At 49.2% G+C, this 15,569-nt stretch overlaps 1 protein-coding gene across 1 annotated transcript in view; it reads right to left on the bottom strand.

Moving 5' to 3' along the window:
- Window positions 1-15,569, bottom strand: part of sigirr (single immunoglobulin and toll-interleukin 1 receptor (TIR) domain) — a 79,540-nt gene that overhangs the window by 15,168 nt on the left and 48,803 nt on the right. The window lies entirely within an intron of this gene.

The raw sequence follows: 15,569 nt of genomic DNA, 5'->3' as shown, positions 1-15,569 counted from the left end.
CACCTCTGCCCCCTACCTCGCCCCCACCACCCCTGGAACCCTAATCCACACCTCTGCCCCTACCTCACACCCCCACCACCCCTGGAACCCTAATCCACACCTCTGCCCCTACCTCACACCCCCACCACCCCTGGAACCCTAATCTACACCTCTGCCCCTACCTCGCCCCCACCACCCCTGGAACCCTAATCTACACCTCTGCCCCTACCTTGCCCCCACCACCCCTGGAACCCTAATCCAGAACTCTGCCCCTACCTCGCCCCCACCACCCCTGGAACCCTAATCCAAATCTCTGCCCCAACCTCACTCTTGCTACTGCTGGAACCCTCATTCACACCGTTGTTATCTCCTGACATCTGACAAGGGAATCGGCCCTTAAATCCCTTCATAAATTAGGTGACTGCTGCAGGGAAGCATCATTCAAACGTGGGGTGGATCTGAGTAAATTCTTCATGCGGAACTAGAGCAGAAATGGAGAGTAGATTCTAAACTGGAGAAATCTCCAGGTCAACAAAGCTCGAGGGTTAAATGCTTCCCATTCAAAGCTGTTAACTTTTCTCACCCAGCACAGTGAATGGTTGGGGAAGGCTGGCAACCCAGACTAGTGAATATAGCTTCAGGTAGGACAGACTGCCATCAAAACACAGATTATCTGGTCATTTATCTCACTGCTGTCTGTGGGACCTTGCTGTGCGCAAACTGGCTAACACTTCTGCCTACAAAACAGCAGTGATTACACTTCAAAGTAATTCATTGCCTGCAAAGCAATTTGGAATATCCCGAGGACTTGAAAGACGCTATAGAAATGCAAATTATTTCTTCCCCCCCCCACCCCACTTTTCTTTAATTGTTCCCTTCTCTCTTTCCAGAATTCCCTGTGCTGTTTCTGCCATTCCCACATTATTTCTCATCTCATTCCAGTCTTCCTGCAACTTGACTGTGTGGTAAAGACGTTTTATGTAGAGGAGTGGAATTGAGAAACGTGTGGGTGAACTAGTAACCCCAAGACAGTACTTTCCATTTCATTTTGTAGAATCCATAAATTGTCTTAAATTCTAAGGAGGCTATACAATTGGAATTACCATTAAATCTTTTACCGGGTTTATTTCAAATCATGAATCACACAAACTCCTTTTGGAATATTGGCAAGGTTCCCACATTCCGGTTGGGATTTTATCAAGTGGTTTCTATTTTATTGTAATGTTTGGAATTGCTTGCTATGCCTCACTATAAATCTCACAACATACTTGCTCACTCACTACAAACGCACACTCCCTAGTGTCCTGGCTAACAGTTACCCCTCAATCAACATCACTAAGAGAGATTATCTGGTCATTATTCTTATTACTGTTTGTGGGACCTCGTTGTACGCAAACTGGCTGCTGTGTTTCCCTACATTACAATGACTACACTTCCTTGGCTGTAAAGCGCTAGCTTTTGAGATGCTTTGAGGTTGTGAAAGGTGCTATATAAACACAGGTTCGTTCTTTCTTTATACACAAACACTCGCGCTCAACATACACATACTCGCACACCATTTTAGGGGACCTCCTTTGGCATTGCTCATTTCAGTCAGGTATGTGGGGCAAGTGGGGAGGATAGGGTTCAGCAGCAGTTACAGGGTGTTATGGACTTTTTTTTAGCATTGGAGGGTGGTTCTGAGCTATGACAATACTGTGGAGGGAGACTGTGTTTGTGAGGTGTGCTTACATTGGCAGAGTTATTGGGATAGCGGAGTACCGAGAAAAGGTCCTGTGATCTTGCACTGGTGTCCTTGGGGCGCGACCGTGCTCGGGGGGCGGTTCCGGGGCGCGACCGTGCTCGGGGGGCGGTTCCGGGGCGCGACCGTGCTCGGGAGGCGGTTCCGGGGCGCGACCGTGCTCGGGAGGCGGTTCCGGGGCGCGACCGTGCTCGGGAGGCGGTTCCGGAGCGCGACCGTGCTCGGGAGGCGGTTCCGGGGCGCGACCGTGCTCGGGAGGCGGTTCCGGGGCGCGACCGTGCTCGGGAGGCGGTTCCGGGGCGCGACCGTGCTCGGGAGGCGGTTCCGGGGCGCGACCGTGCTCGGGGGGCGGTTCCGGGGCGCGACCGTGCTCGGGGGGCGGTTCCGGGGCGCGACCGTGCTCGGGAGGCGGTTCCGGGGCGCGACCGTGCTCGGGGGGCGGTTCTAGTATGACAGTGGTGAGGAGGAGGTTCTGGGGTGTGACAGTGGTGTGGAGGTAATCCGGGGTCTGGAACAGGAGGGCCAGGATTTTGGAACAGGAGAGTGGGTACCAGGGTGTGTGAGCATTGGAGGAGGAGGTCTTTTGGATGTGGGAGCAGTACAAGGGGAGTCCCAGGTCCAAGGGCACTTGGAGAGGTTGTGGTAGTGGTGGGAGGAGAGTTATAGGGTGAACAAGTGGTGGGAGGGTCGTTGTGGGGTCCGGGAGAAGTGGGAAGGTAGTACTGGGACAGGTATTCTGGGAATTTTGCAGTGCTATAAGGGCACTCCTGAGGAATGGGAGCAATTCAGCAGAGCTTTAGGGGCCTGGAGGTGGCAGGAGGGTTGTCAGGGACTGAAAGCACCCGGAAGAGAACAGTGAGGTCTGCGAGGAACGGGATGGGGTTGTGGCGGTGCTTGGGGAACAGGGGATTGTGGGTTTGGGAGCACAGCATAAGGGGTCTGGAAGCGGGTGCTAGACACTGAGAATTGGAAGGAGCTCCCACAATCTGGAATGCTGAAAAATTGGGCAAGTGGATCGTACAGTATGGGAGGATTGGGCAGAGGGATACCTGGAAGCGCGGGGGTGTAGGGTGCAGTCTTTGTCACCTCAGGCTTGACTATTCCAATGCTCTCCAGGCCGGCCTCCCATCTTCCACCCTCCATAAACTTGAGCTCCTCCAAAATTCTGCTGCCCATATCCTAACTCGCACCAAGTGCCGTTCACCCATCACCCCTGTGCTTGCTGACCTACACTGGCTCCCGGTCCAGGAACACCTGAATTTTAAAATTCTCATCCTTGTTTTCAAATCCCTCCATGGCTCCACCCCTCCCTATCGCTGTAACCTCCTCCAGCCCTACAACCCTCCGAGATCTCTGCGCTCCTCCAATTCTTGTCTCGTGCATCCCCGATTGTAATTGTTCCACCATTGGCGGCCGTGCCTTCAATTGCCTTGTCCCAAAGCTCTGGAATTCCCTCCCTAAATCTCTCTCGCCTCCTTTAAGATGCTCCTTAAAACCTACCTCTTTGACCAAGCTTATGGTCACCTAATATCTCATGTGGCTCCATGTCAAATTTTGTTTGATAACACTCCTGTGAGGTGCCTTGGGACATTTTACTACATTAAAGGCGATATATAAATGCAAGTTGTTGTTGCTGTTGTCCTACTGGAGGGGTCTGGTAATATTGAGGAGGGTACAGGAGATTAGAGGCTATGAGCCTTCTTGCATTCTCTCTGCTCCTTGTCCTAATGCTAGAAGCAGGATGGAAACTGGATTTCCAACACGGCTTGGGGAACTCTCACCTGTGCTTTCAGTGTATTTGCTGTTATACACTTGGCAAATGTATTACTTTAAAATGGAGAGTGAATTACATCTGCATGCCCTGGTCTAATTATCCCTTGCCCTCGAACTCCACTTCATCTGAAGATTACACGTGGCCTCAGCTCCTTGCGAGCAATGCCACAGGGAGATCGACTAGTAGTAAGTATATGTACTAGTCGATATCCGTGTCTGACACATTTTAGACATTAGAAATTTGCCTAATGCAAATTTATGTGCCACACTTGAAACAAAATATAAAGAAACATAGTTAAAGACCTCCCTTTGCAATACATAGATGAACTCCCTAGTAACAGAAAATGCCAGACAGACAATTTCTGCAGCATCTTAATTGACTCATGCATGAACTCGTTAAGTGTTTTCTTAATACTATTTAGATTTCAAAGCCTTAAAGGGATGCAAACTTTATCAAAGTAACATTTCATTTTACATGGTATAATAGGGGTAATTCCATAGTCCCATATACCCAGTGAGGAGCACAGGTCTAAGAATTGAATCGATGATGTTATAGTTCTATTGCCGCTGGAGCTCCCTTTGAACATGGCTCAGCACATCCTTTGATTTAGTTTGAGTGCCTCAGGAGATTCACTACTTCTCAACATATACATACATATATGCACACACACATATACTCAACAATCGCACAAAACTGCACATTATTAATTCTTCCACGCTTACTCTCCATAACCACAGGGATTTTTTTCCTTTGATTTTTTTTCCTGACATCATTTGATTTAACATTTTCCATAATGTACAAGGATGGCAAGACTTTGGTTAATGTTTATAGGAACAGATATGCAGTTTATAGTGCTCAGTAGGTTACTGCATCATCCAGATTCAATCCCTTAGCTGACCTCACCTGGGCAGCTGTGGGAGAGGGAGAAATCGCCACAATTGGCTTCAGCACATCTGGGCTACAGAGGTGAAACATCAGCTAGAGTTCCCGCTCCTGATTGCTGTCTGTATGGTAAGCAGCATTTCACTTCCAGCTGCCATTTTGTAAATTGGGATGGATTCCGTCTGCTGATGTCGGCTGATCACATCAGCATTTTGACCATGGCTTCAGAGACTATGCAACAGAAACATCCATTCTGTGATGACAGACCACAGGCTGGCACTATGAATCTGGCCTTTTCCAGTTTGGGAAAAATAGGAAACCAACAGAAGTTGGAATTGGACCCAGTTCCATTGCAGGTCTGATTGTGATGCAATTTTATTTTCCAATTTCCTCTCCTCGTGAAGGCAAGGACTTTTGTAAGGTTACAATTCAATAGGCATTGGCAGGAGTGGCAGCCCCATTACCTCATCCTCTTCACGTGCGAGCCTAGGTAGTGAGTGTCGTCCCCTCAACTGTCCAACAGAATGCCATCATTGTTCTCACCTGTTCCCAATCCTGCTCTCACTCGATGTCCAAATGCACCTTTTACAGCAGGGGTCAGTGTATAACAATCAGGAGTAGGAACTGGGACCGATTCTTCCTTAACCCAGGCCAGCAAATTAAGACCAGTTGCAGCGCCCTAATTGCTGCTCTGGTTGAGATCAGATAACTCAGTACAGACCAGAGATTGTGTCTGGGCTGTGCGCTTCAGTGACACACTTGGCACCTATTTACCTACTCAGCTTTCGGGAAGCTCAATTCAGGTTTCTTTTTAAAAACTTGAATGTTTATGACTTGAAGGGTTCAAACAAATCTGTGTAAAACTCGTAAGTCTGGGTAATACCATAGAAAGACCACAGCCAGAGATCTTCCTCTAAACTCAGATGGAACTGTAAACAGAGGCACTGATGAATCTGTAGCCTGAATTAGCACGAACTACAGTTCATTTCTTAAAGAGGAAGGAAATTCGGTAGTGGGGGGGGGGAGAAGAGAATAGACGATGACTAAAAATATTCCACAGTTTTATATTAAAAATAAATAAAAATGTTGACTTTTTTTTCCCCAAATGGCAAGTTTGCCACCAGGTCAGGCCCCCTCCTCACCACCAGGCCCTAATATGATGTTATTGACGGAGAGCATCCTGGAACAACTCCAGTGGATGGAATGGCAATTGCAACTTTGTTCCGTTCTGGGAACCAAAGAGGACCCGGCCAAACCCAAGCATGCTAAACCGGTATTTTTGTGGATATAAAATGCAGCAGACCCCACTAGACATGCCTTCCTCTTTCCAGCAGATGTGGCCAATTGCATTTTTGATTAGTAAATAAAAAATGAGTAATAGACACTCTTGTTGGACATGTGATCTAAATACTCACGTTCACACGGCGTATGCAAGTGTAATTTAACCTTTTTGTGAGTTTGTTGGTAAGATGAAATGCAGAGCATGCAAGTGTTTTTTGATTGCCATATGTGCTTGGCTTTCTTAGTTACTGATTATTAGTTATCTGCTAAGATGGTGTGAAACATGAGTGAAAATGCCAGCCTTCAGCACAATGGAAACACCAGCAACATTGTGCGGAGAGGGGATCTGTCATCCTGGTCAGCTCGATCAATCGGAATAAGCGCTCCAGGCTAGCAGATGAAAGCAAACCTGACCAATAATGAGCAGCTCCAATAGGCATGTCATGGCAAATGGCAAGCAGCATCCAAACGTGTTCTGGAGGGCAAGGTGGGGTCTGGCACTGCCTGTTGCGCGAGTCAACATTCTCAGCAATCAGTCTGATGGAGTCAAAGCACCGCCCGCAACTGCTGGGCACAATCCTAGAAGCTGCACTAAGATGTACTGTGTCTGATAAATTAATTCCAGAATTCCTGACTTTGGTGAAAGAGAAAGATTGCTAGGTGTCGCACTGAACGGCGGTAGATGTTTGTTCAGTAAATATACGTATGAAATACGTTTACCGGTATTGTGTTTTCTACTAAAATTAGTGCCTGTGGCTGAAATGGTGTCGCTGTAGCCACACCTGTGGCTAGTCAGTGATTTCTATTGGACAACACTGCTTTACAGCATGTACAGGTAACATTAGATAGTTTGCACAAACTGAGCCAGGTGGTGCTGGGTCTCCATTTACACTGCAATTAACCCACTAAAAGGTTCCAAAAACAAATGGAGTTTGATTTAATGCAGAAACACACCCAAAAAAGGTTAGATTACTACAATGTCTGTAGTAGCAGATTGGCCGAGGACAGAAATAAGGGCTCCAGCGATGCGAAGGAGTAAACTATTCAATGATATCTATTGTGGTACTAAGACATACAGACCAGAAGGTCCTGGGCTCAATTCCTGCTCGGTTGCTGATTTAGCTGATGACAGATAGGGCAGCAGTTAGGGTGCTACAATTGGCTTCGGTGCCCTTAGGCTCGGGAGAACAGAAATCCAGGCAGTTTTATTTTGCCTGCTCACTATCCACTGTCTCCTACTGGGAAGTGTGGATGTCAGGTGAGGACAGAATCAGACTCTGCTCTGATGTCCTCCATGGTTGAATAACCTGCCAACACTCTATTTTTTATTTAAATTGAGAAACCTGGATGCAGGGCCAAGGCTCATAGTGCACAGCACGACTGAGGTTGAAAAGAATAGAAGATAAGGTAAATTGAAAAAGTAGCATTTATGTGAAGCCAAGCTTGGTCTTTAAACACCCATAAATTGTAGGAAGAAGGGCAGAGTGAGGGGTAAGGAATTCCAGTGGTGAAATCTAGGATTCAATTAGAATAAGAGGTGATGCGATGAGTCTTGATTTCAACCCAATAAGGATGGAGTAAGGAGGAATACCATGGAAGCCAATGTATTTGGAACTTCCTCATTACTATACCCTAGCAAGATGCCTGCATCTTTCGGAGAGAACAGAAAAGGGGACAAAACAGGGGGTGGAAGAAACCTATGATTAACACACTATTTTTTTGAATATCTGTTTAATCAGCCAGTGTCTATCTGTACGTAAGGCTTTTACAGCCTGGATTACAGCCACTGCATCTACACCTCCCTTCCATGCTTGGAGGTAGAAATGTCCCTCTCAATCTCACTTCACAACCTGCCTTGTGGTAACCCCTCACAATGACCACTCAGAGCACTCCTGAGCGGCGCTAATACAGTCTGGAGCAAGGTCTATACCTCATTGGCACCTCTCGTACATCAGCCCATTCCTCCAGAATGACATAATACAGAACTTCCAGACGCCCCAGCCTCAAGTGCACGCAAGGTTTGACACGAGAAAGGTGTCGGGGAAACCAGTCAACTGCCCACGAGGCTGAGCGCTTGAAACTGACCAACAAATTCCACATTACTCAACAACCTATGACAGAGACCAGACTAAACTTCCAAGCTTCAGTGGAAATAGCCTTCTTAGAACTACAGCTCCATAGCCGACATATCAACCAAAACCACATAAACATGTGACATCAAGAGAAAATAGAAAGTCTAAGCTGAAGGAAATAATAAGTGGGGGGACCACTAGTTTTTGTTCAATGTGCTCCCCTGCTACATACTGAAAAAAATAAAACATCAATTTTCTCATCCCCCCACCCCCAGCTAATAAGGACCGCCATGTTATTTTAATATCTTTATATTTTTCCAATAAGTCCCTTTGGACTTTCCTTCCCTTTTGTCTGGGGCAAGACCAAGGTGACCATCCAACAATATAGGAATGGAAGAGAATTTGCATTCACTCCCACCCCCCACCTGCGACAGAATGAGGGGAGCTCAGATCAGAATGAAGCAGCAAACATACGCCAACCAAAAACAAATTCCAATTCTTTGTCAAATTGGTTTGGAGGAGTTGCAACTGCTAGGGTGCACTCCCACATATTGCCCACTTCTCTAGCCCTCCTGAACAATGCTTCCTGGTCCTCAACTGCCCACGCAGCACCTGCAGATCCTGCCTTTTGGCTGTCTGGGATAGTGCTCAGAGCACAGAGTTTCCAGCAGTGCACAAGTTAGCATAATTCTGAAAACTTGCAGTGAGAAGATACGTCCCCCAACTAAAGGTTGTCTCTCCTACCCAAACATGTGGCTGAAATGTCTGAGGGCCACATGCCAATCTGAATGGGAAATGCACAGCTGTTGCGTTCTTGCTCCACAGACCCCTCCCAACAAATGAAATGCTCCAAATCTGCACATGGCTAAAAAAATTTAACACATAACAAAGATTCTGTAAACCACTGAGTGTACAAAGTACAATAAGACTCAACCATTCCTCCACTGCCTCTCGATTATCTTCCCAACGGGGTACTCTAGTGTCCTGGGATGTGCAGAATTCCTTTTTACTCTCTCCATTCTTCTAAACACTCTGTTTAATTTTATTTCATCTACCTTTCTTCCCTGCTACTGTGTCACAAGATAATGTCACCCAGGTGATTTGTTAAAGGGGTCCAGGGGTATTTCAAACCAGTTTTCTCCTCCCCTTATCTCTCCCTCCCCTGTCCTGCAGGTGCTGATTCCAGGGTATAGCTTCACAGCTGGTCACCGATTGTATCTCACTCATGTAGCCATTCTTCATATGTGAGCCTTGACAGTAAGTATTGGCAGCCTATTTGATGTTTGGGGGGTGGGGAAGAGAAAATAACAGCAGAGTCTGATCCTGCCCAAGGATTTTTGAGGTGGACAGTTAGTACGGATAGACAGATGGACCAAGCAACAGTGCCGTGTTACCCATCCCTATCCCCTCCAGCAGAATCATAGAATCATAGAAGTTTACAACATGGAAACAGGCCCTTCGGCCCAACATGTCCATGTCGCCCCGTTTATACCACTAAGCTAGTCCCAATTGCCTGCACTTGGCCCATATCCCTCTATACCCATCTTACCTATGTAACTGTCCAAATGCTTTTTAAAAGACAAAATTGTACCCGCCTCTACTACTGCCTCTGGCCCCTCATTATCTATGCCCCTCATTATTTTATAGACTTCTATAAGATCACCCCTAAACCTCCTACTCTCCAGGGAAAAAAGTCTCAGTCTATCCAACCTCTCCCTATAAGTCGAACCATCAAGTCCCGGTAGCATCCTAGTAAATCTTTTCTGCACTCTTTCTAGTTTAATAATATCCTTTCTATAATAGGGTGACCAGAACTGTACACAGTATTCCAAGTGTGGCCTTATTAATGTCTTGTACAACTTCAACAAGACATCCCAACTCCTGCATTCAATGTTCTGACCAATGAAACCAAGCATGCTGAATGCCTTCTTCACCACCCTATCCACCTGTGACTCCACTTTCAAGGAGCTATGAACCTGTACTCCTAGATCTCTTTGTTCTATAACTCTCCCCAACGCCCTACCATTAACGGAGTAGGTCCTGGCCCGATTTGATCTACCAAAATGCATCACCTCACATTTATCTAAATTAAACTCCATCTGCCATTCATCGGCCCACTGGCCCAATTTATCAAGATCCCGTTGCAATCCTAGATAACCTTCTTCACTGTCCACAATGCCACCAATCTTGGTGTCATCTGCAAACTTACTAACCACGCCTCCTAAATTCTCATCCAAATCATTAATATAAATAACAAATAACAGCGGACCCAGCACCGATCCCTGAGGCACACCGCTGGTCACAGGCCTCCAGTTTGAAAAACAACCCTCTACAACCACCCTCTGTCTTCTGTCGTCAAGCCAATTTTGTATCCAATTGGCTACCTCACCTTGGATCCCGTGAGATTTAACCTTATGTAACAACCTACCATGCGGTACTTTGTCAAAGGCTTTGCTAAAGTCCATGTAGACCACGTCTACTGCACAGCCCTCATCTATCTTCTTGGTTACCCCTTCAAAAAACTCAATCAAATTCGTGAGACATGATTTTCCTCTCACAAAACCATGCTGACTGTTCCTAATCAGTCCCTGCCTCTCCAAATGCCTGTAGATCCTGTCCCTCAGAATACCCTCTAACAACTCACCCACTACAGATGTCAGGCTCACTGGTCTGTAGTTCCCAGGCCTTTCCCTTTTTCCCTGCCGCCCTTCTTAAACAAAGGCACAACATTTGCTACCCTCCAATCTTCAGGCACCTCACCTGTAGCTGTCGATGATTCAAATATCTCTGCTAGGGGACCCGCAATTTCCTCCCTAACCTCCCATAACGTCCTGGGATACATTTCATCAGGTCCCGGAGATTTATCTACCTTGATGCGCGTTAAGACTTCCAGCACCTCCCTCTCTGTAATATGTACACTCCTCAAGACATCACTATTTATTTCCCCAAGTTCCCTAACATCCATGCCTTTCTCAACCGTAAATACCGATGTGAAATATTCATTTAGGATCTCACCCATCTCTTGTGGTTCCGCACATAGATGACCTTATTGATCCTTAAGAGGCCCTACTCTCTCCCTAATTACTCTTTTGCCCTTTATGTATTTGTAGAAGCTCTTTGGATTCTCCTTTGCCTTATCTGCCAAAGCAATCTCATGTCCCCTTTTTGCCCTCCTGATTTCTCTCTCAAATCTACTCCGGCAATCTCTATACTCTTCAAGGGATCCACTTGATCCCAGCTGTCTATGCATGTCATATGCCTCCTTCTTCTTTTTGACTAGGGCCTCAACCTCCCGAGTCATCCAAGGTTCCCTACTTCTACCAGCCTTGCCCTTCACTTTATAAGGAATGTGCTTACCCTGAACTCTGGTTAACACACTTTTGAAAGCCTCCCACTTACCAGACGTCCCTTTGCCTGCCAACAGACTCTCCCAATCAACTTCTGAAAGTTCCTGTCCAATACCATCAAAATTGGCCTTTCCCCAACTTAGAATTTTAACTTTTGGGCCAGACCTATCATTCTCCATAGCTATCTTAAAACTAATGGAATTATGATCACTGGTCCCAAAGTGATCCCTCACTAACACTTCTGTCACCTGCCCTTCCTTATTTCCCAAGAGGAGGTCAAGTTTTGCCCCCTCTCTAGTCGGGCCATCCACATACTGAATGAGAAATTCCTCCTGAATACACTCAACAAATTTCTCTCCATCCAAGCCCCTAATGCTATGGCTGTCCCAGTCAATGTTGGCAAAGTTAAAGTCTCCTACTATTACCACCCTATTTTTCTTGCAGCTGTCTGTAATCTCCTTACATATTTGCTCCTCAATTTCCCGTTGACTATTTGGGGGTCTGTAGTACAATCCTCTCAAAGTGATCTCTCCCTTCTTATTTTTCAGTTCTACCCATATAGACTCAGTGGGCGAACCCTCGGATATATCCCCTCTCACTACTGACGTGATGTTCTCCCTCATCAAGAATGCAACTCCCCCTCCTCTATCTTTCCTATAGCATCTGTACCCTGGAACATTGAGCTGCCAGTCCTGCCCCTCCCTTAGCCATGTTTCAGTAATAGCTATAACATCCCAGTCCCATGTACCCATCCATGCCCTGAGTTCATCTGCCTTGCCCATCAGACTTCTTGCATTGAAATAAATGCAGTTTAATCTAGACTTCCCTTGGTCTTTGCCCTGCTTTCTCAGACCATCTGTCCGGTCATGTTTTGTACACTCTCCCTTACTGCCTTTTGTTTCTGTCACCACTTTACTTCCCACTGACTTCCTGCATCGGTTCCCATCCCCCTGCCACATTAGTTTAAACCCTCCCCAACAGCACTAGCAAACACTCCCCCTAGGACATTGGTTCCAGTCCTGCCCAGATGCAGACCGTCCAATTTGTACTGGTCCCACCTCCCCCAGAACCGGTTCCAATGGCCCAGGAATTTGAATCCCTCCCTCTTGCACCATCTCTCAAGCCACGTATTCATCCTAGCTATCCTGTCATTCCTACTCTGACTTGCCCGTGGCACTGGTAGCAATCCTGAGATTACTACCTTTGAGGTCCTACTTTTTAGTTTAACTCCTAACTCCCTAAATTCAGCTTGTAGGACCTCATCCCGTTTTTTACCTATATCGTTGGGACCTATATGCACCACGACAACTGGCTGTTCACCCTCCCCCTCCAGAATGTCCTGCAGCCGCTCCGAGACATCCCTGACCCTTGCACCAGGGAGGCAACATACCATCCTGGAGTCTCGGTTGCGTCCGCAGAAACGCCTGTCTATTCCCCTTACAATCGAGTCCCCTATCACTATAGCTCTGCCACTCTTTTTCCCGCCCTCCTGTGCAGCAGAGCCAGCCACGGTGCCATGAACCTGGCCGCTGTCACCTTCCCCTGGAGAGCCATCTTCCCCAACAGTATCCAAAACGATATACCTGTTTGAGAGGGGGATGGCCACAGGGGACCCCTGCACTACCTGCCTGCACCTCTTACTCTGCCTGGTGGTCACCCATTCACTTCCTGCCTGTACTCCCTTTACCTGCGGTGTGACCAACTCGCTAAACGTGCTATCCACGAGTTTCTCCGCATCGCGGATGCTCCACAGTGAATCCACCCGCAGCTCCAGCTCCGAGATACGATCGGTCAGTAGCTGCAGGTGGACACACTTCCTGCACACATGGTCGGCAGGGACACTGGTAGTGTCCATGACTTCCCACATCTTGCAGGAGGAGCATATCACGGGTGCGAGGTCTGCTGCCATGACTTGCCTTAGCTTAGTTACCCCTTTTAAATTACGTTGAAATTAGAAAATGTTAACTATACTAGGGACCTAGGTTCACTAAAAAAAACACTACCTGCCATAAAACCTGCAGACCTTCCCTTTCTTATTACTTTACTTACAGTAAAATGGTAGAAATACTCACTGAACCTACTCACCAATCAGCTGCCTCCCCTGTGCCGCGTCACTTTCTGACTGGTGACGTCACCTCGAACTGCTGCTGGTCTCAGAGTCTCGCTCTCAGAGTAAGCTCTGGTCTCGCTCTCTCCGCGCTGTTTATATCTCCGCTCTGGTCTCGCTCTCTCCCGCCGCTCGCCGACTGAACTCTCGCTCTCTCCCGCCGCTCACCGACTGAACTCTCGCTCTCTCCGCGCTGTTTATATCCGCGCTCTGGTCTCGCTCTCTCCCGCCGCTCGCCGACTGAACTCTCGCTCTCTCCCGCCGCTCACCGACTGAACTCTCGCTCTCTCCGCGCTGTTTATATCCGCGCTCTGGTCTCGCTCTCTCCCGCCGCTCACCGACTGAACTCTCGCTCTCTCCGCGCTGTTTATATCCCCGCTCTGGTCTCGCTCTCTCCCGCCGCTCACCGACTGAACTCTCGCTCTCTCCGCGCTGTTTATATCCCCGCTCTGGTCTCGCTCTCTCCCGCCGCTCACCGACTGAACTCTCGCTCTCTCCGCGCTGTTTATATCCCCGCTCTGGTCTCGCTCTCTCCGCGCTGTTTATATCCCCGCTCTGGTCTCGCTCTCTCCCGCCGCTCACCGACTGGACTCTCGCTCTCTCCGCACTGTTTATATCCCCGCTCTGGTCTCGCTCTCTCCCGCCGCTCACCGACTGAATTCTCGCTTTCTCCGCGCTGTTTATATCCCCGCTCTGGTCTCGCTCTTTCCCGCCGCTCACCGACTGAACTCTCGCTTTCTCCGCGCTGTTTATATCCCCGCTCTGGTCTCGCTCTTTCCCGCCGCTCACCGACTGAACTCCCGCTCTCTCCGCACTGTTTATATCCCCGCTCTGGTCTCGCTCTCTCCCGCCGCTCACCGACTGAACTCTCGCTCTCTCCGCGCTGTTTATATCCCCGCTCTGGTCTCGCTCTTTCCCGCCGCTCACCGACTGAACTCTCGCTTTCTCCGCGCTGTTTATATCCCCGCTCTGGTCTCGCTCTCTCCCGCCGCTCACCGACTGAACTCCCGCTCTCTCCGCGCTGTTTATATCCCCGCTCTGGTCTCGCTCTCTCCCGCCGCTCACCGACTGAACTCTCGCTCTCTCCGCGCTGTTTATATCCCCGCTCCGGTCTCGCTCTCTCCCGCCGCTCACCGACTGAACTCTCGCTCTCTCCGCGCTGTTTATATCCCCGCTCTGGTCTCGCTCTCTCCCGCCGCTCACCGACTGAACTCCCGCTCTCTCCGCGCTGTTTATATCCCCGCTCTGGTCTCGCTCTCTCCCGCCGCTCACCGACTGAACTCCCGCTCTCTCCGCGCTGTTTATATCCCCGCTCTGGTCTCGCTCTCTCCCGCCACTCACCGACTGAACTCTCGCTCTCTCCGCACTGTTTATATCCCCGCTCTGGTCTCGCTCTTTCCCGCCGCTCACCGACTGAACTCTCGCTCTCTCCGCGCTGTTTATATCTCCGCTCTGGTCTCGCTCTCTCCCGCCGCTCACCGACTGAACTCTCGCTCTCTCCGCGCTGTTTATATCTCCGCTCTGGTCTCGCTCTCTCCCGCCGCTCACCGACTGAACTCTCGCTCTCTCCGCGCTGTTTATATCCCCGCTCTGGTCTCGCTCTCTCCCGCCACTCACCGACTGAACTCTCGCTCTCTCCGCGCTGTTTATATCCCCGCTCTGGTCTCGCTCTTTCCCGCCGCTCACCGACTGAACTCCCGCTCTCTCCGCGCTGTTTATATCCCCGCTCTGGTCTCGCTCTTTCCCGCCGCTCACCGACTGAAATCTCGCTCTCTCCGCGCTGTTTATATCCCCGCTCTGGTCTCGCTCTCTCCCGCCGCTCACCGACTGAAATCTCGCTCTCTCCGCGCTGTTTATATCCCCGCTCTGGTCTCGCTCTTTCCCGCCGCTCACCGACTGAATTCTCGCTTTCTCCGCGCTGTTTTTATCCCCGCTCTGGTCTCGCTCTTTCCCGCCGCTCACCGACTGAATTCTCGCTCTCTCCGCGCTGTTTATATCCCCGCTCTGGTCTCGCTCTCTCCCGCCGCTCACCGACTGAATTCTCGCTTTCTCCGCGCTGTTTATATCCCCGCTCTGGTCTCGCTCTCTCCCGCCGCTCACCGACTGAATTCTCGCTCTCTCCGCGCTGTTTATATCCCCGCTCTGGTCTCGCTCTTTCCCGCCGCTCACCAACTGAATTCTCGCTCTCTCCGCGCTGTTTATATCCCCGCTCTGGTCTCGATCTCCCGCTGCTCACCGACTGAACTCTCGCTCTCTCCGCGCTGTTTATATCCCCGCTCTGGTCTCGCTCTCTCCCGCCGCTCACCGACTGAACTCTCGCTCTCTCCGCGCTGTTTATATCCCCGCTCTGGTCTCGCTCTCTCCCGCCGCTCACCGACTGAATTCT

Source organism: Heptranchias perlo, chromosome 12 (genome assembly GCF_035084215.1).
Source record: "Heptranchias perlo isolate sHepPer1 chromosome 12, sHepPer1.hap1, whole genome shotgun sequence".
In the NCBI taxonomy this organism is placed as follows: domain Eukaryota; kingdom Metazoa; phylum Chordata; class Chondrichthyes; order Hexanchiformes; family Hexanchidae; genus Heptranchias; species Heptranchias perlo.
The sequence above is the reverse complement of the archived record's forward strand: the minus strand, read 5'-3'. Positions and strand labels throughout refer to the sequence as shown.